Source organism: Condylostylus longicornis, unplaced genomic scaffold (genome assembly GCF_029603195.1).
Source record: "Condylostylus longicornis isolate FDR11 unplaced genomic scaffold, ASM2960319v2 ptg000006l, whole genome shotgun sequence".
NCBI classification, from domain to species: domain Eukaryota; kingdom Metazoa; phylum Arthropoda; class Insecta; order Diptera; family Dolichopodidae; genus Condylostylus; species Condylostylus longicornis.
In genome coordinates this window covers 306,167-331,362 of record NW_026577975.1, presented here as the reverse complement: position 1 = coordinate 331,362, position 25,196 = coordinate 306,167, and the positions used below count along the sequence as shown (strand labels likewise).

Below are 25,196 nucleotides of genomic sequence, written 5' to 3'. Positions count from 1 at the left end.
AATTTTCCATTAACATCTTAGCTTTTCTTTGTTTTTAAACACTTTAATTTCAAATCTATTTTTTAAGTACCTAGGACTCTACAAATATTTTTTCTGATTTTAATATTAAAATAAAAAAAAATCATTCGAAAATAAAAATAAAAACTTGAAATTTTTTAATACCATGGAAATTTACTGGTTATCATTCTGTTTTCATCTTCTCTATGTTTTTTTGTAAAAAATAAAAAATTAATTCAAAAAAATAATAATAATAATTAAAAAACATTCCGTTAGCATTATAAGCTAAAATGTTAATTAGAAAATCATTGACTTGAAAAAAAAAGAGAGAGAGAAAAGAAAAGGAAAATATGTTTTCATTTGAAGGTCCTTTGCCTCTTTTTTTTTTTTGATTTTTGAAATCATTTCATTTAAATTAAAAACGAATTTTTTATTTTCAACTCCTAGTCATCGCCACCATCCTCATCAACATCTTCTTTATCCTTAATAAAAAGCTAACAGACAGAAAAGCAAAAAAAAAATAGAAGAAAAATAATTATGAATTAAGTTGTCATTTCGCGGACGTTGACAACATGTTACAATTAAATAAAGACAAATAATTTTTTATGTTATGTTTCTGGTAAAAAAAAATATCGATTTCAAAGAAATGGGGATAATTTAATTAAAAAAATGGCGACAATTTTAATCCCAACCATTTTAAATTTGGACAAAAACAGAAGGGGTAAATAAATTAAATATCCGATAATTGATCAAACCCTGTGGTGACCTGAGGTTAAGATAATTGTCAATTATTAATTTGGTCCAAAATATACCGGTGTATGTTATTGGATAAGAAGACATTGTTATATTTATGCCTTTGACGAAGCTTGATCAAACGTCGAAGAATTAGGTAGAGTCACCAAAATTTAATATTTGTCAAAATTTTTAGGGGTAATCGAACCGTGAAGTAAACGAATTACGAAGAAATTTCGTTGTTAATACAAAAATATTGTTGCTTTATGTTGTTATAATTGCAGGTTTCGCTAATCCAAGCTGCCTTGTATGAAACAAATGATTTGAAACGGAAGAAATAAATGAACAAGAAGAACAAGATTGACTGAAAATTGTGCATTAAAATGGATTCAATATGTAAAAATATTGATTGTTCTCTAGAATATTACACAAATGAAAAAAAATTACCACATAATTTAACAAAAAAAGAATTAATTTCAAAACTATTTCCAAATCTTTTGTGAAGAGTATTGCGTTCACAGGAATCAAAATATTTAAAATTGAATAATTTGTTGTCACAGAAGTTTTAGATATTTTTAAAATTCCTGTCGTACTTTCTCAATTCAATTCAATTGACCAAGAGTTTTGAAAGCGATGTCATTCTCAATTTTTAATGTCATTCTCTAGTTGAATTGAAACAAGAAAATGGTGCCGAAAATATTAAAATTTTTTCTTATTAAAGTACCAATGTCAATAATATACTCCTCTAAATTAGTGTTAAAATAAGTGAATTTTGAATATGTGATATGAAATCTATGGCCTGGTGAATTTGAATACCTGATATTTGAATGGTAAATTTTGAATATCTAAGTGATACCTAGGGGATTTGTTAAATTATTCCAACTTTGACCAAAATTATAATAAATTATAATAAAAATGAGATGCTAATGAGCCAGTAAATTCCCGTATTTAATTTAAATCATATGTCATACTTGTACTAAATTTTTAAATTAAAATATTTTCAAGGGAAAATGTTGAATATTGCTTTTCATATAGAAATAATAAATAATTATGCTTATATAATTGAAGCAATCCTTTGGATATTTCAATTATCATATAATAATTTAAAAATATTTGTACAGAATTTCGCGAGTACATACATATATTTGTGTTTTTAGAACAGTTGTTTAGAGAGAAAATTTTAATATCAATTACAAATACATAATCAATCTGACATACCCTTTCATTAAAAATCTTTAAGGTGACATTGTAATAATAAAATTTTTACACATTATTTACCCACATGTATGCATAAAATAAATTATGTATATTTTATACAACTTAATATATTATGCTTATTATATAAATTATATATAAGTGTCCTTGTTACACATATGTATATATACTAAATAATTATATGAGATGGGGAATATTATTTTGTATATTATACGGTTATGTTTCTAATGATTTTTCTTAATTATTTTCATGCTATAAAATTGAATGTTATATAAGTATAACATTAATATTTAAAGAAAAATTATGTAATTTCTAAGAATAATTTATGCTACAATAAGTTTTCCTTTATGCAATTTTTATTTTCACGTGTGTATAGATATATATATATATATATACGTATATAAAATTATCATTTATATAAGAAAAAATAAACATTTCTTTTATTTTAAATTATTATTAAATATGATAATTGTATAACAGAAATAATAATTATTTATCAAAATAATTAGGAGTTCACCACTCAACACTATTACGAATTCACCACTCTGTTTCCCAAAACTTGATTTCCTATAACTTGAATTTCTCTTTAAAACTAAAATTGCTTTAAATAAATCAGTGATCTCAAAAAATCAGTTGTGTATACCTAATTCGTATAATGAGAGTTCGAATTCGCACTGGACTTAATCGACTATTTCGAATTTTTCCGATTTAATTATTTTGAAATCTCGAAAAAGAAGATTTCTCATTTTGTTTTTACGAATTCGAATTTTCTTTATTTCGAAATTATTTTCGAAATTTAGTGTATTTCGAATTTCGAATGTTCGAAACTCTGTCTTTATATTGAATATTTTAAAATGACTGATTTAATTATTTTAGAATTTTTAATCGACTCATTGATTTTGCATAATTTAATAAGAATTTTCGATAATGTTTTCGAAATTCGAAAAATTTTACTTCTACGTTATTTTTCAAGCTTTTTCAGCTCAAGTTTTAATCGATCAAGTCCGTCAATCGGGCAAAATCCATTATGAATAAGGCTATTTACTAGAAATATTCATAAAATAATTCAATTATTTTGAAGTACCCCTCAAGCAATGTTAATGACGAAGATTTGACACAACCAATAATATTCATTCGGTTTTTTTAAGTTAACGACACTTCCTTAATGTTTTCTATGTTAAACACATAAATTAAAGGCAAATGCAAAAAAAAGTTGTTAAAAAATTTTCCATTTTCAAGAAAATTATAAAAATATTCATGAGAAAAACAATAAAAAAACCAAAAATAAAATAGAAAAAAAAAATTAATGACGTTTTCGTTTGTAATTTTGTAGTTTGACGTCATGTTTTTCGTTTCTTTTTCTTCTTTTTATTATTATTTTGTTGCCTTCTCTGTAAATAGATTGACTTTTATTGGTATATGAAATGTAAAAATCATTCATATTTCAAGTTTCTTTTCAAATATGAGTGGAATATCAAAAAATGAAGGGGGGGGGGGGGGGGAGGGAGGGCAGAGAGATGGGCAACGTCTTCTCCTTTAGTTTCATAATCTTTTAATTGTTCTTTAAAAAAAAAATATAATAAAAATATGAAGAAGAAAAAAAACTTCACATTTTTTTTTTGTTGTACAAAGAAGTTGTTTTTAAATTAAAATTTTTATATTTGTTAAGCCGTAGGACATTAAATTTTAATTTGTACATTTTTTTTATTTTTCTTGTTCCAAATTTAAGATTTTAATTTGAAGTTGATAAGCGTTTTTATTAATCATCTAAAAACAAAATATTTATAAGAAGGAGCAACGAAATTTTGAACTCAACTTGAAAGTTTTTTATATTGACAAAGTGTTTTGCGAAAATCGAGTGTAACGCTTTGAAGTAAGGGGTTTTGACATACTTTAAAAATTTGACGGAATTACGATATGACAAAAACTAACGACGTGACTTCTTCCATAGATCTTTTTGGCTAATTTACTTATTTTGCCACTCTTTTGCCACCGGGGACATGGAATAATGGAAATGAAATGTCAAATCCGGATTATTTAGATTTAATATATAACTTTTAAGAGTACCTTCTGAATTATGCTTTTTGTCGAGATTTTATGGTGTTACTATGTTATTGTAGATTTGTAGATTTGTACAATTGGGGCAAAAGTGCACCGCGACCACGTATAAGGATCTATTGTCCGCCCCCATTCGAGTGCGGGACATGCCCTACAACACACGCTTGAGACCCACCCTCCTGATCAACTCAAGCAACTTGTGAGGACCAGAAGACCGTAACTCCGCCACCGTTAGAACAAAGCCACCCAGCACCTCCCCCCTCCTATGAGTAAAAGCATCACAATTCCCCAGGAGGTACACCGAGGTCTCTCCATACTCCCCACAGAATTTGCAAGTATCTTCATTTTCCAGGCCCAGCCGACTGAGGTGTCTCGTAAGCCTGCAGTGACCCGTCAAAACGCCGGTGAGGACCCTCACCCATCCCTATAATTTTCTTAAATTGCTTCTGGTCATATTCTCCCAAGAGCTCTTTGGCTTGCCGCAGCCCCGGAAGACTTTTCCAGCGCTCCGGCCGCCTTATTTCTGATTCGTTTCTTAATTCCCAACGAATAGTATGTGGTCCTTACAAGCGCATCAGCGGCCTCATTTCCTCCCGCGCCGACATAGCCCTATAACATACTATGTTATAGATGAGAACTTGAATAGTTGTAAGATTGGGACTTTCACTTGACTTTAGAGATTTGCTTCCGCTTCATAAGACATTGAGTTAAGGAGGCGGATGACTAGATGACCTTTTATGTTAAGTTATTCATAGTTTTTTAATTTATATTTGCTTTAATATGGAATATTGTAGATATATAATGGTGATTTATAGCATGTGACTATATCGTTTGGATTCTAGACCCTTCTTTTGAAAAACTGGGAGTAATAATCATTACACTATTGGTTAGATGAACGCCTATTGCATCAGGAATAATAGCGACTAAGTTAAATGTACATTTTTAATTTAAATTCATTAAGTTCTCATATCAAACCACATGGAACAACACATAGTATTTTTGAAAAACTAACATCTATAATACAAACTAATACAAACTGTCCTCAGAGATTTTTTTCTATAATTAAAATATTTTTATTTTTGCTACTTTAATTCTTACACCTTAAACTTAAAAATAGTTTTTAAGAAAAAAAGCAATTTTTTTTATTAAATTTTGAATCAATTATCACTCTGATGAGGTCACGACAAAATTTTTGAGTACAATAAAATAAAAAAAAATTCCATCAAAAATAATTTTATCACCAATTTTAAAGATTTCGGTAATATCGTAAATGACCTTTCAGTTTTTAACAACTAGTTTATTCTCAATTTTCTCAATTTTTTTTTTAAAAAGTGTAAAGCAATCAAAAGAGAAATTCATCTTTCTCTCATTTTATTTTTGTCATATTTTTTTTCTCATTTTGTAACATTGTCATGTCAGCAATAAAATAAAAATTTTTGACAAGATTCCCTACATTTATTTTCTTTTTTCTCTTTTAAAACAAATTCAATTTACTTTTATTAAAAAAAAAAATATGACAGGAAAACTACCATTTTGTCTATCAATGTAAAATATTTTCTCCTTTAACACAATTTTTATTTTTTTCAAAGAAAATATTTTAATTTCCTTTTTAGAAAATCTTACATAAAGCGTAAAACACCTGATTATCACAAAAAAAAAAGGAATTTGAATAATCTTTTGAATTTTGTATCCTTTAAATTTTAAAATATGATTGATTGTAAAAGGAAATTTTATTAAAAATATTCAAAAAACGAGAATAGGTAGAGTTGGTCAGAGGTTATTGACATACAGTTTCAGACAACCTCCATGTTTTATACAACTTCCTTCATATAGCATCAAAATAGCGGCCATATTACTATATTTATTTACGACAAATTTCAGTACTGTACCGTTAGTAGTTTCTAAGATATGATCAAATGAAGTTATATGCCACTTACCACAAAGAGTCAAGAAATTTCAACGATTTTTATCGCAAATAACAGTCCCAATAATATATTTGCTTGTGCGAAATTTGCATATCACTGCTTCAATAACTTCTGAGAAACTATTACAAAGATTTGAGAAAATTTGATGAGCAACTAGTTTTTGAGATATTGAACAGGCGGAAGGACAGCCGGACGCACGGAAAGACTGACAGACATACAGACATGGTTAAATCGAATCAGAATTCTACTCTGATTTTTGATCACCTGATTTTTGAACACCTGATATCTAAGATCACTGTTTTTAGCTTTACAAATCGTAAAGCAAATTTATAATACCCTTCGAACATACTGTCGCGTGGTTATAAGAACTAAAGAAAAAGCTGAAGAAAAAATATTCCCATATTTTTTCCTTCTTAAAAAAGCAGGTTCTTTTCCAAAATGAATCCTTCTATCTTGTCTTTAATAATATTTCCATTTTCTTTTTATGAAAATTTAATGAAGTGAATTTGTTTCATTTTTCAAACTTTTATTAAATTTATTTTTGCTTTAATGAAATTTGATTTTTTTGGACCACATAATTGACATTTTATTAGCTAGTATTTTATAAATATTTTACGTCTTTTAAATATTCTTCGTCTTGTTTTTGTCTATGATCTAAAATTTGTGGTCGTTTCTTCTTATCTTATCAAATTTTAATCAAATCAAATAACATCTACGAAAAATATTTAATATTTTAACATCTGATTCCTCAATAATAACTAATAATTTTACAGATTTAACGTCGTTTAACCCTGAATTCGTCTTATTCTATTTGAATATAAGGTCAATAGTTAGGTTGCTGGCGCTTTCTGTTGCTGGCGCTTTCTGTTGCTGGCATCTTCTGTTGCTGGCGCCTCATGTTGCTGGCACCTTCTGTTGCTGGCGCCTTCTGTTACTGGCGCTTTTGGTTGCTGCCGCCTTCTGTTAATTGCACCTTCTGTTGCTGGCGCACCTTCTGTTGCTGGCATCTTCTGTTGTTGACGCCGTCTGTTGCTGACGCCATCTGTTGCTGACATCTTTTGTTACTGGCGCCTCCTGCTCCTGGCGCCTTATTTTTGAATTTAAAATTTTCACCTAATACAAAGAATTTTCGGAAGTTTATGTACATATAACTGCAGATTATAATAAATACTACTCTTATACAGTTTTAGTTAACAGACAATTGTAAAGTATATCTGTAATATTAATTATCGGTAATCAAAACTAAAATATCTTATAAAAAGTCAATTATTTTAATAACTAAATCTCAAAAGGGCAACAGTTTTCAATTAATTTTAATGAAAAATTACATTTAATTTTCTTTTTAATTAATTAGTAGCTAGAATAGTTGTATAAAAATCCTTGACATTATTTTCAAAATTTATTGCAATTTATATATATATACACACATTTTCTTACCATATGAAATAAGTTTGAGTTCTTCATAAGGAATTTGCTTAGGTAATTAAAGAAATACTTCTATTTCTTAACTATAAAGATGAAAATTTAAAAATAAAAAAATTAATTTTCTTTTTTTTTAACCCCTTTTACAGTTTTTTTTTTTTACAATTTATAGTTGAAGGAGGAGCAAAAAGAAAAATTACACATTTTTTTCGATGAAAATTTTAAAATGATTGCATACAAGAGCAGGTGAAAAATATTTTTTTATTTCATTGTAAATATTAAATTTATTTTTTTTTTCCTCTTTTGCTCTTTGCCGTCATCAAGGAAATTTTTTTAAAGCAAAAATAAGTACAAAGAAAAAAAAAAATTGAATTGAAATAGAACTCGTACAGCTTCTCTCTCAATTTCAGTAAGAATGTTATTTACAAAAATCTCATAAGACTTTGCAAGAAAAGTGTTAGAAGAGTCCTTTACCCAGGATACGAGCACTTATATTTTTTTTCTCATAATGTATTTGAAGAAAAATTATAGTTTATTTTAAACTTTCTTTTAACTTCTTTATATTTAAATAAAATTCTTTAAGTATATTTTTCTTTCTTTCTAAACTTTTTATATGTAAGAAGAGCTAAAAAGATTTTGAAAGAAAAATGTGAATACTATCATAGGGTGTCGAGATTTTTATAAGTAGTTCGTGATTCAAATTCTTTGACTCAGTCCTCAGAAAAAATAAGTCCAGTCAAATTCCTTGGTTCTATTAAATTATATGAATTAGTGCCAGAAAATGAGCCCGAATCCAAAGTTAATTCGAGTGTATTTAATTTCGATAAATTAAAAGCCGAACAATATTCCCGAACCCGAATCTTAATCCGAATCGGAATCTGAATGCATCAAATACCATGATTTTATGTATACTAGAGATTTTAATTCATGATTTTAAATTTAAAAATATATTTTGGAATATAAAATTTCGCTCATTATTCGCTCATTTGATAATGAGCGAATAATGAGCAAAATATCGGATTTGAACCCGAAGTCAAAAAGCCGAATCCGAATACTCTGTACTGAATTTATATTTGAATATATTGAAAACAAATACGAACCTGAATTCGATTCCGAATGCAATAAATCGCAAAAATTAATTGTAAATTTTTTGAAAATAGTAAAACTGAAGGCGCCAACAATAGAAGGCACTAGCAACTCAGAATTTAAATTTATTGAATTTATTTAGAATAATATTTTATTATTTATTTTTTTTTGTTTTTATTTTAAGCTAAAACAGCTTGATTAGGGAAGTAATTTAAGTGAATGGTAGAGCCAAAAGCCTTCTAATTTAAATCAAATTAGAAGTTTATAACTTCCGTACATATGTATGCATTTCCAGTCACAATCAAATGAACAATCATCCAACTTATACATAAATTGTTTTTAGCACTTTTCCAAAAAATTTTTTGAAAAAAGTGCTTATTAGTTTCACTCTGTCCGTCCGTCCGTCCGTCCGTCCGTCCGTCCGTCCGTCCGTCCGTCCGTCCGTCCGTCCGTCTGTCCGTGTGTCTGTTTACAAAACTTCTACAACTTTGAAGATAGAAAGCTGAAATTTAATACGTACATAGATCTTCACTAGAAACTTATTTCCGTAGAACAAAATTTTTACCTATCTCCCCCCCTCTAGAAGTTATACCCCCCCAAAACCCTAAAAATGGCCTTTTTTAAATATTTGTTGCAATGAAACCATAAGCATTTTTGAAATTTTGCAAACGCAGAAAGGCAGTGGCTTGCTTCCCCTTGCGCGGTATACTATAGTTCAACTTAAGAAAAACAAAATGGCTGCTCAAATTTACCGTTATTTAAAGTCTTTTTTTTCCAAATTTTTGATGTCGTTTTTCTTCTAGACCCCAGCCTGTAGAAGCTTGAAATTTTAGGAGCTTTTAGATATTAATAAATAGTTCATTTTGTTAGAAGAACATTTTTTTCCATCTCCACCCCCTCTCAAGTTATCACCTCTTGAAATTCGTAAAATTTGAATTTTTGACACCTTATATTTCCGAAACCGCAAGCTTTTCCAAATTTTTATGAACGCAAGAAGCTAACGGTAAATTCCATGAAATTAAAAAATATAATTATTTTTCTTAACTCACACAATTAACCCTTAAAATCGAGCATTATGTTAACCCCTTTTTATATTAATTTTTGCTTTATTTCAAAGACTGCATATATGAGTCATCCTAAATATATGCAATCCTAGAAATAGTTTTGTATATGAATGAAAACAATTTTAATAGTGTGATAGCTATACATAGACTGTATTTAAAAGCAGAATTTTCACTTGTTGAAGGGAAAAGTGCTACAATACAAACCATTGGTTTGACCCAACTTTATTTTCTTAAAGGACAATCAGTTTAAAACAGAATATCCTTCGTAATCACAAAATACTTATATATATATATATAAGATAAGATAAAGCAAATGAAGGAAAAGTTGAATATTCAACTTAATTTCCTGTAAGAGCAGGATGTTTTCTCAATTTTTTTTTTTTATAATTTTTCTCTTTTATTCTTTTTTGCGTTTTTGTCACTATCATTCTCTCACTTTTCTCTCCATTTTTTAAATATATGCTGAGTAAATGAATATACCTAGAGCTTTTTAACCTTGAATTAAATAAAATAAATAAAAAAAATTTTTTATTTATTTAAAAAGGATTTTCATAAAAATGAGCAGCATTAATTACATTAAAGTTTATAAGGAAAAAAAAAAACAAAACAAAGAGAAAAGTAAAAGACGTCAAAAAAAAAAAGTTCATTAAAAAAACTTTTGCTTTACAAATTAAAATCGCCTTTTATAAGAAGAAGTAAAATAGGGACTTAAAATATTTTTGCTTTCAAGTGGATGAAGTGCTTCAGATGACATAATGAAAATGACTTGAAAAAAATTTTTTTAATTTCAGGTCAAGATTTACAAAATTTAAGAATCCTTAAGAAAGATGAAGAAGAAATAATAAAAAAAATTTATTTATTATTTTGCCCTCCGAAATTTGTTTGCCGTATACAAAAATTTTTTTTCTAAATTTCTTCATTTCTTAATTTTTATCTTATTTTTGTTGAAATTTTCACAGTGAATAGCTTATTGCTCATATATACCTTATAATACAGCTGAATTATGTTTTTAATAACTTAATTATTTTGGAAAAATCTATTTTATTTTCTACCATTAATTTCGAATTTAAAAAAAAAATGTAAAAATTTAAACCAGAATCTCGAAAAAATAATTGTTTTGTCACACGTTTGAATTAATAAGATTTGTATGATAGCTGCCCCATACAGATTCATAACATTTGATTCATACCAAAATCTTATTAGAACGGTTGACACAATCTTATTACCTTTAGTGTGAAATTAACTATTAGAGTATGAAAACTACCTTTATTGCACGAAATTTGCATACGATTCTGACATTTATTAGTACAAATAAAATTGTTGTTTGAATGTTATCAGCAGTGTGACAAACTGAGTGTATAAATATTCCAAACTGTGATTTCATTACAGAACAGACCTGTTTATAATACTGGTTCTGAATATCCGGAATTCGCAATATTTAAAAATTTTTATTAATATTGAAAATATCCACAGAAACGACATAAATTAAGGATTACTAGAGGGCAAAAATTAAAATATTGGAAAAAAATTTTTTGATAATGGTGGAATAGAAAAACTCTTCAAAGATTCGAAATCTGTACGGTAGAAATTTCAAAGATTTTTAAAGTCGAAATCGGTTATAATAAATTATTAATGCTTAATTTATGTTTGAGTTTTTCAATTTTGGATCTAATTCTAAAATTTGTAATGGTTCGATTCATGGAAGTTCTACTGTATTAGAATGTACTTATATACCAAATGGCGAAATACTTAATTGAGCTAGTTTTCGATTACACATATTTTGTCAATTTAAAATATCAATATCTAAATTTGTAAATCAAATGTAAACATGAATGTCTAGCAAATTGTAGGAGCAACTTTAAATAATTTAAAATTTAATTTAAAAAAATTTAATATTCAATGAATTTTTTGAATTAATCTTGTGTTGATATTATAAATATAAAATTTCTAGTTATATAATAACATTTAACAAATCTAAATTAATAATATGAGGGAGGCGGATGGAAGAAGGGAGGCAGAGGGATAACAACATAAAATTCTTAATTTCATATTTTAAAAAATTTAATAGTTTCTCATATAAAATTGTAAAAATTTCTTCGCTAACATTTTCCATGTGAATATTTTTAAAATTTTCCGAATGGGTTGCGGGCGGGAAGATTACATTTCTCGGATAAATATGAGTACTATAATTTTGTGAATTTCATCTTTAACTCATTAAAATTTTTTTTTTATATATTAAGTTTATTAAAACTTTTCTAAAAGAGTATTTTTCTACTTGAAGAATTTTTGTATATCATTTTTATATTCTTGTATTGCTGTGTATACCCATGTAATATAAAATTTTATTTAAAAATGTTAACAAGATTTTCCAAAAAATTTTATTTTGAACAAGAAAATCTTGAAGAATTTCAAAATCTTTTTTTTTTATGTTTTGAAATTATATTAAAAACTTTACAGCCATGTAAAATTCTAAAATATATTTATAGTAAAAAACCCCGTCTTCATGAAAATGTAAAATAAATTTTGATTTTATAAAAAGTTAAATTGAATGTATCCATACATATAGCTTAAGGATAAATTGGTAAGTGTTAGATTTAAATTTTCAAAGGAGAATGTTTCCAGAAAAAAATAATTTTGTAAATAAGTTTAAAAGTACTTTAAAATAAACACAATGTAATTATGAAAAACGTTACAGACAGACAATAATTACGTTAATGTTAATATTCTGAGTTTAGAGTCTTCGTGTTAAAGAATGTCAAAGGGTTTGAGTGAATTTGGGGTTATGTTCAGTGAAGTTTTAATTTTGATTTTCGAGAAAGTTTTCAAAATTACTGTGAAATAAGCATATTTATAGTCGACTATTTAACATCATTTAGTTACTATTTATGAATAAAAATAAGAAATGCGATAGTTTACATTCACAGTATACTGTAAGAAATGGGTTGAAAATTGCTATACAAAAAAATTGGGTAATTTTCACTTTAAATACTTATCAAACATACAAAGCTATAATAAAATAAATTTTACCTAATTTGGTAGGATATATTATGCTGTATATGAGAAGCGGTGGGAGGAAATTTTTATGGCTTAATCGTACAAGATTTAGCGATTTTTCTTGAGAAAGAAATATTATTACCCATTATAATGTAAAATTACTCGCACTTGTGGGAAATTTCCACTGTGTGAAAAATTCACTTTGAAATTTTTTTTACGGTTAATAATGATAACACTCTAATTTCTTTTATTAAATTATTGACAAGTTGTTCAACTAACTAGCACAATATAACGTCAATTATTAATAACCCCTAGACTACTAAAATGGAATCGCAATTTTTATGGGTTTCGATTTTATTTCAAATTCAGTTAAAAACTATTCTTCCTTAACTAGAATTCATGCTCCACTTGAATTTAATTTAAATGAAATCCAATGTAATTTTCCTTGTTTGCTTTGACCACCATTTCAATCTAGAACTTTTCAAGTTAACTTTCAACTAGCCGTCATTAAAAAACGCATGTTATTAAAATTTAAACATAGAATTACACTCAAAAAAAAAATTTTTTTTTTCTAAATATTTCAGTAATTTTCAAATATGAGATAAAAAAAAAATTTTATAATCTTTTCAGGCACAAATTTTCTATATAGCAACGCCATATAGAAATGTAAAAGAGATAAAAAAATTGGTGTTACAATGATCACAGGTGGTATTTGTAAATGTACGAAAAATTTTGAAAATATTTTTGATGTAAAAGAATTTTCAAGGGAATATAAAATTGTTCCATTTCACATTCACATTTAAAAAGCAAATAACTTTTCATCAGGACTAGAGAAAAAAAAAAAATAATGAAAAATAAAGTAAAAATATTTTATCACCGTGTAAAAAATTATTTTGCAAAAATTTTTAGTGAAAAATGCTAAAAAGAAACTCATTTCATTAAAAATATTTGATGTCTGGCCCATAACGAGTTTTGTTCATGCCGATTGTATGATATGAGTTGAATTTTACTTTGAATACAACAGCAATGTAGAATGGCATCCAAGCTCTGGACCAGCTTAAATATTAGCGGAATAGTTTAAGTAAAATTTATTAGAAACAACACAAAATTTCGTTGTTATGAAAGTGACCTTCATTGTGTTGGAATACTTGATCAACTTTGTAATTTGATATTTAAATTCAAGATGTACCAAAGTACCAACCAAAAGTATCATTGTACCAATCAATTTTCCATGGTAAGATTAATCGAATTTTTCTTTGTAAAATACTACTTGCTCCATTAGATTCTAATAGCTTTAATTTCTAACAAACCTTATTAATATTTATCCTAACTGATAAATATAAAAATTATGAACATTTAAAAAAACATATAAAAAAAATCCAATATTTTTTCCATTAAAAGTACCACATGTTTTACCACAAAATAAAATTTTCATTAAATTCAATTGAAAATTCTATTAATTTGTTTAATGGTAAACTAACTGAAAATAGACCTTTAATTTATTGTAAATAATAAATTTTCTAGGCGGGGTATTCTAATTTTTTAAAAAAGAGAAACAAAAATCCAAAAATTTCTCATCCTATTATCTCACATAATATCAAAAATAAATTCCTTTACAATATTAAAATCATAATTTTATAAATTCAATTATAAAACGAAAAAAAAAATCCCTTCCGCTTCGTCTCCTTAATTTAACACCCAACACGAACAACCGGAAAAAAATACAGAAAAAACAGAGAACCAAAACGATTATAAATCAGAAGAGAAAATGAGCAAATTCCATCATTCCCCTATTCATATGCAAAATTTTAAATAGTGAGAATATTTTTGACATTGATATTTTGAAATGAGTGAATAAAAAATAAATTACGAAATTATTTAATAACAAACACAACTACACGAATAAACCCACTACATACACAAATCATTCTAGCTGTTTGTAAAGTATAAAAAATTATTTTATGAATTTTAATTATTTATTTCCGGAAACACCTACACTACCCAACCTCTTGTCCTCCCTAAATTAGATAGTTTAGGTATGAAGTGTTCAAAATGAATTTGACAGCGTGTTAAAATGCGTAATATTATGTCAAAAAATGATGGATTATTATTTTCAAAAAAAAAAATTGTTTTTTTTTATTCCTTAAAAAAATTCAATATTAATTTTTTAGATAGAAATTGACATGACAGTTGCTTTTTTTTTTCTTGCATCAGAAGAAAAAAAAATTTTTATTATACTTTCAATCAATCAATAATTTTTCGCTTCTTGGGTCTTTTTTTTCAATATTCGTTCCTCTTTTTATTGTTATGGAATTGTTTTTTTTTTATCAGGAAAAATGCAATGACATGAATTTGAATTCATTATCAAAATTATAATGACATTTAATTTTTGATGCATCTACATATGTGAATCGCTGCTTTCGTATTCGATTTTTATCACTATGGCAATTATTGTTGTTAACAAGTTGAAAAGAAAGAGAAAAATAAATAGTGAAATATCAAAAATATTTACATAATTTATGTAAGAATATGTGATTATGTTTGAAATATAATGTATGTAAAACAAAATACTTGATGACAGATTTTTACATTTTGACATATTTCTGAATTGTTATCAATTGACAAATTTGACAATTGACATTTTATTTGAAGTAATTTTACTGCGTTATTACTCATGATGACGTTACATTTCAAATCAAAATATTTGGTATTTGAAATCAGGAAGGATTTTCAATAGTTTTCTAGGATTTAAGAAAAAATTTTTGTGATTTTAAATTTTTGATTATATAAAGAATTTAAACAAATTGATTATTTTATGATTTAAAAATTCACCGAACGAAGCGTTGCTGGCGTAGAAATGATTTAAATAAATTTGACCAGAGGCGCAACTAAAATTGCGTCTCTATTGCCAATAAAATGCTTAAGAAAATTTGTATATAATTACTGAAATGTTCGATATTATACATTGAAATTGTTATATTGTTATAAATGTGTGTTTAGCACACATTGGATAAATATTTTTCAATTCTCAATTTCTGCTTTAAATTGTAATTAATTATTATAGTAAAGCTATATAAGATTTCTAAAAACTATTGTATAATATATAGAGCTTCCATCTTAGTTTTTGAATTAAATTCGTGAATCATTTTAGTTTTTGAGAATTACAAATTTATCAACTCCTTTAAGGCACTAATGACTTCCTGCCTGAGTTTAGCTCAAACTTAACCGAAACTAAATAATTCATAAAAAACTAAAAATACCGTAATTAAGTGATTAACTGTTTTGTAGTAGTTTGTGTAATACATCTCTAAAATGTAATGGAAAATATCAAACGTGGGCTACAGAATCGTATAACAGTTTAATAATATTAATTAAAATCTTAAACTTTTTTAAATATCAAAAGTTCTTTTTAATATCGTATAGTAAATGTCAATTTGATTTCTAAATGTTAAATTTATAATTTTTGAAAATTTTAAATATCAAATGTTATATACATAGATTTGCATTTTATTCTTATTTAATAATATGACAGAGTTGCCATATCTACAAACTACTTTCTTATATACATGTGAGTAAAAGAAACGAATAGAAATTAATGATAAATCGGATTTTGATTTTGTTTTAGAATCGCTTTTCGGATAGCTTCGGATTTTTTCAAAAATTTTTGAATTCACTTTAATATTTTATCAAAACAATCAATTCGAACACTTTCAATTCACTACATTTACATTTACACTGTTGTTCTTAAGAGTGAATAAAAATAAGTGCCAAGTTCTCATGATTTCCATCTATACACACGTCTAACACAAAATACGAATGAAAAAAAGATTATTTTTTGATTTTCATAAAATTGCATAAATATAGGCGCAATTAGAATACCATATGAATAATATTTAATAATAAAATTTTTATTTAAAACTAAAAATTTCTCTTTAGTATAAGCAACACTAAAGCGTTATATTGTAGGTATAACAGTTTTACACTCTCCTTGACAAGAATGAAAAGCAAAATTTTAAAAATAGTTTCTGTTTTTTTTTTTTGAATTCACTTTATTTTTATACATTATGAATTTAAATCACATAATATACGAGTAAGATCACACTATTGAAACTTCTTTTTCTAAATTGCATATAGAAAACCAAAATAACCGAACAGGTTCTATTTTAAAATTCTAAACAAAAAAATTCTCTTTTTAAATTTTAATTTTGTTATTGTTGTTGTTATTTTTTCAATTTCAAGGATATCATCTGTATATCCTTCTCATATTATACATATATACAAGGATTATGTACAAAATTCATATTTTTTTTTTGTACTGATAAAAAATTTAATTTCACGACCATTCATATTGTATTGAAAAGAATAAAGTTGATGTTTTTTATACTTACTTGCTTGTTGTTCGTTCAGAAAAACGTGATATACGAGAGAAAGAATATTAGAAAATTTGGTTCAACTGCAGTCACATACTTTTATCGTAACTTATATTCAAAATATATTCTATGTATAAGTATATAACATTAGTGTATATGGCCACACATTGTCACAAACAAAACTTCAATATAAAAATTTTCTTTTCAAATTTTATCATAGTTTCAAGAGAACGTCTGTTTGTTCTGCATCTCTGTATGTATAACAAACAGGACAAATTATAATTTGTATGGTATGACACGTACATATGTATTTATGTTACTCTATAGTCTATATAGTATACATGTATAGTTAGTAAGAGCTTATGAGCTCATAGTGTGTATAACTAGCACAATGTATAAATGTGCATATGCATAAAAATTCAAGTGAAATTCAAAAAGATTTTTCATTTGAAGATTTTTTGTTTTTTTTTTTGCTTTTAAAATAAAATTTTTTCTCTACACATTCAGTTGTATATATGCATATATATGTAAAATATACCGAGAATTGAATTAAAATGACAATAGAAATTGAATAAAAAGCCGAATTTTCATGAAATAGGATGACAATTTAAATTTTAGTTTTTCGTCCTGATTCTTTTATTTTGTAATTTTTACGTTTTTGTTCTTTGTTCATTGTGTATACGTTATTTTAATTGAATCAATTCAACAATACTAAATTAAAAGTGTAGGTATTCTTTTATAACAATTCTATAAATTTCACTGCTGGTCCTCAGTTGAGTTGATTCAAATTTGTGCTTGATTTTATAGTGAATTAATTTTATTGTGTTGATTAGATGACAGGGCCGGCGCAGAAGGTTCACCGCACCTCAATTAGCACAATAAATGTGGGGTTTGACTACTACTACCCCGTGATCAAGAGGCCATCATGGTGCGTTCGATTATAAATAGCCTGTACAGATATCCTGTAGACAATTACATACATATTTAAGAATCTACCTAAATCTCCGATGCTAATTTTCAATATCTCGTCAATCCTCGTCACACATGCTTTATTTAACGTAAAATTGAGTGTAATTTTAAACGTTATAACTGATATTTTGGATGAGGTTGAAGCCAACTCCCCTGTAATCATTGGAAATTCGAAATTCAACAATTAAAAATAGGAAAAATGAACACCATTTTATTATAATATTGACTCCAGTTTTCGATTATGTCATATATAAAACTAACTTTTAAAACACTTTTAGTAAAACATTAGATTCATAATGAAATGTGCAAAAAATTTGTTGAGCTGGAGATGAATTACTCACCCACTGCAATTATCAGTTCGAGCCCGTCAAATCAGTCTGCAGATATAGCAATAATCTTAAAATATTTTTTCAGAATATGATATTTAATCTAAACGAAAACCTATGAATCGTTAGGGTTATAAAAGAACACTTTTAAATTTGAGTTTATTCTTTTATTGCGAATCTCACAAATTATTCAAATACATTCCAATAGTTGTTTAATTGAATAGTGTAATTGAATAATAGGGGATGCTTTACACCAAGGCGAAGGAAAAATGCATTGTTAACACATAACACAGAATTTACAATCTAGTTCAAATTATAATAAACATAAGGCTAGTCACAATACTACTCTTATATTTACCCACATTTACCCATAATATATTTAATTTCAAATCCTCAACAATTCATAAAATTTTTGCAAAAATATTGGCATATGTAGAGTATGTAGAGAATTATGAAATATCAATTCATTATATGCACTTTTTTAATATATTGATTGTAAGTAGTCCAGGTGTAGTTATCGGAAAATTAATTATTATTACTGAATTGTGAAAACAATGACAATAATAATTATCTATTGAAATGCAAATGAAGTACGGTACAATTCTGTAAAAAATTTAAGGCAAAATATTTTGTTTTTCGAATTAATTGAAACTAATTACCTTTTATGCAATCTCTCATGATTTTTAATTGAATCCAAATATTTAATTTTTGGAGATAGTATAAGTAAAATATTATTCGGAATATTAATTATTTTCAATTTTATAACTATGAAATTTTACTATTTATTTATATAAAAATTATGTAGGTGAGCAAAGGAGGATATAGCAATTAAGTAAGAAAAATAAATTAAATATTAATCGGATGGTTTTCAGAAAGACCAACTTTGTAGACCAATAATTAAGCAAGAATGGCGAAAAAAGGGAAATTTCTCCCATTAATTTTTACTCATCTGGACTTATATTACCCTATGCTTTTGGAATACAATCGAGTGTCGGAAACTTTTTGTGTTTAACCAATTATTTAATGAATAAAAATATTATAGTTCTCATAAATGCAGTATACAAATTGTTATTGTTCCTGTATGCTTGATACCACCTGTCAAATGGGAAAGATGTGGTTAAATCGGCTCAGTATTGGACCATGATCAAAAACATACATTATTATGTCTATTATCTTCGACCATTATTTCTTAGTGTTACAAGCAATATGGAAAATTTATACTTTGCTTTGAACAATATTTCGAGTTCGTACGGGTATAATACAATGTACAAGATTATGACAAATTTTTCAATATAATTTGGGTATGACAAAAATTATTAAATTGAAAAGAAATTGAATTTAGAGAAGAACACCAAAAATAAATAAATAAATAAATATTTTTTTTATAGACAACAGGATTATTTTCAAAAGTCGCGCAAATATTAAATTTTAATTTTATATGAGAAAAAAATGAAAATTTTTCAAATCACAAAATATATAAGGTGACATTTTAAAAAGAATAAAAGAATAACGTATTTACAATACAAGCACCTGTAAAAAAATCCATAAAATTTTAATTTTGTCATATTATACATTTTTACATCGTAGCATACAAATGCAAACAAATTTATATAATATTATATAACTCTTATATAGAGTGTTTCCTCTATCTCTCATAATTTTGCCAATAAAACGTCTTAAATGTTTACAAATTTTCGAGAAATTTCGAGTGTTTTTAGAAAAAAATCAAAGAAAACGTGCAACTATAACCAGCTTTATCTCAAAAACTGTGGCTCAAATCTAATTGATTGTGAAACACAAAATAAAAAACAATCAATTTCCTGTAAGAGACAAGTCCAAATGGTTACTCTATATTGCATGATTCTGAAGTCATAAGCATTTATTTATTAACAGAAAAAATCTGATCCCATTTTTTTTAACAGGCTGTAGTTCGAAAACGAGTATATTTCCTCACGCCGCCGCCCTCCCTTACAATATTTTCCTGAGAATAGTTCAAACAAATATCTCTGAAGTTTGCTGCCTCCCTTATGCGAAACATCCTGTTGTATACATTTTATAATACTTATGTTGAGCATAAAAAATTATAACCCACGTAAATTCGTTAAAAAATTCATAATATTTGAAAATATTTTCTTCCTTTTTCGAAAAGGATACCTTAAATTTTTATTATTATAAAAAAAAAATATAAAAAAAATTAATAAAATTCATTTAAGTTTTATAAATTAAGTATAAGATTTTTTTGTTCCGAAAAGACTGAGTTAAAATTAAATTATTTTTAAAAAGATAATAAATTTTTTAATTATTTAAACTTTAATGAAATTTCACAAAAATATTAAAAATTTCATTTTTAAAAGATTAATAAATTAAAAATCAAAAAAAAAAATTTATTAAAATATTTTTTGTGAGTTGAAATTAATTTTTAATTCTCTATTTAATCTTTAATTTTATTATTGTTAGAATCGGATGTCAAAGGTCCGATATTGAAAAGGAATGATTTATTGACTATTTGGGATTAAGTATTTGGGTAATTAAAATATTTATGAGTTTTTTTTTTTGGGAAAATTAATTATGGGCCCCTATAATAAAAATTGATGATTAAATAAGATTTTTATGTGCTTTATTAATTGTGATGTGAAAATCTTACGATATTCCGGATGGTTTCAGTTTATGCGTTAGGATGTGTTCTACAGAAAAGGGTAATAAAAATTTTGCGTTAAAAAACTTTACTTGCCTTGAATATTACGCATAAATTCCGTAAATATTTAGAATCACCAAAAGGCATAACAACAACAACCACCTCAAACGTTTAAATCCGGAAACCCAAATGTATTGCTTATTATAGAGCAACTTGAAATCAGTAAAATTTAAATTTGCCGTTGATTATAAAATTGAACAAAATGTCGCCGCCAAGAACGTTGATATTAACTTTCATGCATAAGAGCAATCACCGAATTGCATATGCTTACTTTAAAAATATATTAGTGACATCTGGATGTGAAAAGCTAAGGTAGATCTATCTGTCATTTATATCGATATTAAGTTAAATGTCATTAGAACAAATAGAGTGAGCCTTGAGCCTTCCGCGATTTTTCGAGACAATCTATACCCGAGATTCCCAAGCAGTCCTATTTGTATTTCCCAATAAATTATTGGATGAAATAAAAACACCACCATTTCACAATCACATAAAAATAATCCGCAACAAAAAGATACCTTATACATACTCATATAATAAGTATTGCCCAAATTTCTCATGTATTTGCATTTTATGGAGACCTATACTCAAAAAAATTTATTTATAGTATTCTGTTTTATGCCTGTTGCCTTTCTAGAAGCATATGGCCGTGCTTTTTTGATAAACGGAAATAAAACAAAGAAATTCATATTTAAATTTTAAGGTGTTGAGCCGCGCAGTTGGTAGCGCAACAGTTTAATAACCTTAAGATTGATTCAGTTAAATTCAGTTCGATGTCGATATTATACACATTATTGTATTATATTTTTTAATTCCTACTTGATAAGTGTTCCATTAAGAATTAGAACTGAAGCTAATTTATTATTTACAAGGTGTAGTACAAATAACTTCAACTCATTTTAGTATCACTCCCTTCTTTATCGTCGAAATTATTGTATTCATAGCCAAACATATGGCAATTCATTTTTATTTTAAATAATTTTAAGGGTTATTCATTGATCCGATTTGGTTATTTTACTGAACCTATGTGTATATTTTGTATAATACTTCCATATATGAGATAATTTAATATTCTATTTAAACTAAAAGAAAGTTAAAATACTCTTTAAAAAAAATTATACTTTATGCACAATGGTTCTCCATTATAGGACACTATTGAAATAAATTATGAATAAGATTGGTTATTGGAAAAGATTTTCCATTTCTTAATGAATTTTCTATACACAGTCACATACATAGTCGTATTTCATTTTCCATTGAATAAAATATGATAGTTAAATCTATAAATTTAATGGACTTATAATGAAAGATATTCAAAAAATATAAAAAGAAAATAATATTTATTCTAAAGAGAATAATATATTAGAAGGAAGAAAAAAAAATAATATTTATTTTATATAAAAGGACATTTTTAAGAACATCCGATTTAATGATTATTTAAAATAAAAGGGCAAAATATTTTTATAGGAAAAGATTTTTTATTTTTCTTTCTATAGTAAAAATTCTTTTCGGTAAAATCATTTGAAATTAATTGGTAAAATTTTGATTATTTTTCGAAATGAGAATATAAAATTAAACAAGGTTACGGCTCCTTTTATAGAAACCAGTGGCTTAAAAACAGGAAAAGAATTGAATAAAGGCAAGTATTATAGTCAGGCTTTAAGGAATTTTATATAGATTCCGGTTTTTATCAAACGAAATCAAATTAAAAATTCTTAATTTTATTCAAAAGTTCTCTTAAATATTGCACTCCCAATTCATTGGACACTATATATGAAGCAGTAGTGTCTTAAAACTAAACACGACAATATTTTTACCGTTACTGTAATTACAATTATTCTAAATTTCTAATACTCTTGGGACTACATTAAGTAAATCCTATGAAATAATTTTAAATTTTTTTTTTTTAGATTATTCGACAAAATGTGGTCGAATGCATTGAAAGAAATTGCGGCATTCAAATATTTAAGTGTCTACGTTACGTATTGTCAATACAAGTGTAAGAAGTCAACAGAATATATTTAGTGCAAAACAAACTGTTCATGCCATAGATAGTGGGATACCAAACTGTGAAACGTAATTTTAAAGAACTGAAGATATTATTGCGACTTTTAACTTCATTTCAAAAAAAAAGTATGAACTGTCCAATATTTTCGGTTAAATATGAAATGATTATGGCAGGCTACAGAATATAAAATACAACCATAAACTTTAAATATTAATTAAGAAAAAGTATCGGAATTCGTATACAATAAATCACAAAGGAGTTAGTGGCTTGGTCAATTAACATGAAATCCGAAAATTACGAGCATTAAGAATAACATTCAGCCATTTACAATATAGATGGTATAACAGAAAACGGTTCAAGAATATGATGGTCAGGGGTTTAATAGAAGTAGTTCTAAAAATAATTACCGTTACAAATTGACGAAGTTTAGCAATGCAAAGAATAGAATGAAAAAGGCTTATATTGCAGAAGCAATCAAGGCTTGTAATAACTCATATTTTAAACAATATTTTTTAATTATTTTAAAATAAAATTATTTAATTAATTATTTAATAATTTATTATTAAAACGATAAAATCAAAATGTAATTAATAATTAAAAAAATTTTTTTATAAAATCATCATCACCTTTTATTGTGTTTTGTACACAATATTTTCCATTACCAGTAAAATATTTTTATGGTCATTAAATTTTGAAATAATTTTTCTTTTTTCTTAATTATTATTATCAATAATTAATAATTAATATACACTCATATAGTTGTTAATTAATATTATTTTTCATTTATAAATTCAAATTAAAATATTTTATATTTATTAATTGAATATTTTTAAAATTAAATAATATTTTTTTCAAATTATTCTTAATTTTATCATTATTATATACTAATAAAAATTAAATAATTAATTTTAATTAATTATAATTAAAATAAATGTTAAAAATTAAATATAAATTTCAATAATAATTATTTTAATTTAATATTTTATTAAAATTAATAAAATTTTGTCATTTAATTTTTAAATATTAATTGTAAAATAAATTTAAAATAATTTTTCATGAATTTATTTTTTAAATTAATAATTAATTATTAAATTTATTTTCTTTTCAAATAACAAAAATTTTGAAATATAATTAAAAAATATTTGCATTTTTAAAGTAAATTTTTTCTTTAAATTTAAATTTTGTCACTTTAAAATTTTATTTTTAAATATTTTCACAATATTTTGTATATTTAGACAATAATATTTTTTATATAATAATTAATTATTAAAATTTTTATTTCTTTAATAAAATTTGTGAATAAAATTTTTTGTAATTTAATTTCAATTAATTCTAAATATATTAAGAATTTGAAATTTTTTGAAGATTTTTGGTCCAACTAAATTAGAATGTTTGTTTGTTATATACACCATATAACAATTTTATTATTAATTAATAATTAATATAATAATTAATAATTTTATAAATTTTTAATAAATAATTTTAATAATATAATAATTATATTTATTACACTCTAATATTTATTTATTTTAATTGAAAAATTAAAAATTTCTTTTTTTTTTTTGTGAAATTTTGATTTTATATTATAGTAATATTATTGTACTTTTATATTATAGTTATTATTTGGTATAGTAGCTGTTGTACTACTAATAAATTTACTACAATATACTTTTCAGAGAGAGGGAGAGTGTATACTAATATACGGTATACCTTTTAATACGGTATACTTTTTAAGAGAGAGAGATAGGTTGTTGTTGTAATAGTACAAGTATAAAGAATCAAATATTTTTGTATAACAAATTAATTTTTTTATTCAATGTTCTTATATTATTATATATTTTAGTATTTAATAATTATTTTGGAATAATAATTATAATATTAATTGTTATTTTTAAAACAATTAATTCATTACATTTATTTTTAGATTTTTCATTCATATTTGTATTTCATTTATGTGCCAATATTAAATTTTTCACTTTTCTTTTTCTCTTAAATTTATTTTAATTATTAAATTAAATTGTTATATGTATAATAATTTTGATTTTATATTATTATATATAGGAATAATAGTACTTTTATATATTTTATTTAGTTAGTATAACTGTTGTACTAATAATAATATAATACGGTATACTTTTGGAAAGAACGTTTATTTTAATGCTTTATATTATTTTAATGCTTTATATTAATTAATACATAATATGTATAACAGTTACTGAGAACAATTTATTATATACTGAGTAAATATTAAACAAATTACTAAAAATTAATTAATTAATTTAAAGGTAAATAATTAAGAAATGAAATTTTTAATAAAATTTTTAATTGTTCAAAT

At 25.2% G+C, this 25,196-nt stretch overlaps 1 protein-coding gene across 1 annotated transcript in view; it reads right to left on the bottom strand.

Moving 5' to 3' along the window:
• Positions 1–23,585, bottom strand: part of LOC129617947 (putative uncharacterized protein DDB_G0282133) — a 181,016-nt gene extending 157,431 nt beyond the window's left edge. The window contains exon 1 of the mRNA XM_055532935.1: positions 23,488–23,585. The gene's annotated coding sequence lies outside the window, so the exon portion shown is untranslated. The remainder of the gene's footprint in view (positions 1–23,487) is intronic.
• Between the last annotated feature and the right edge of the window lie 1,611 nt (positions 23,586–25,196).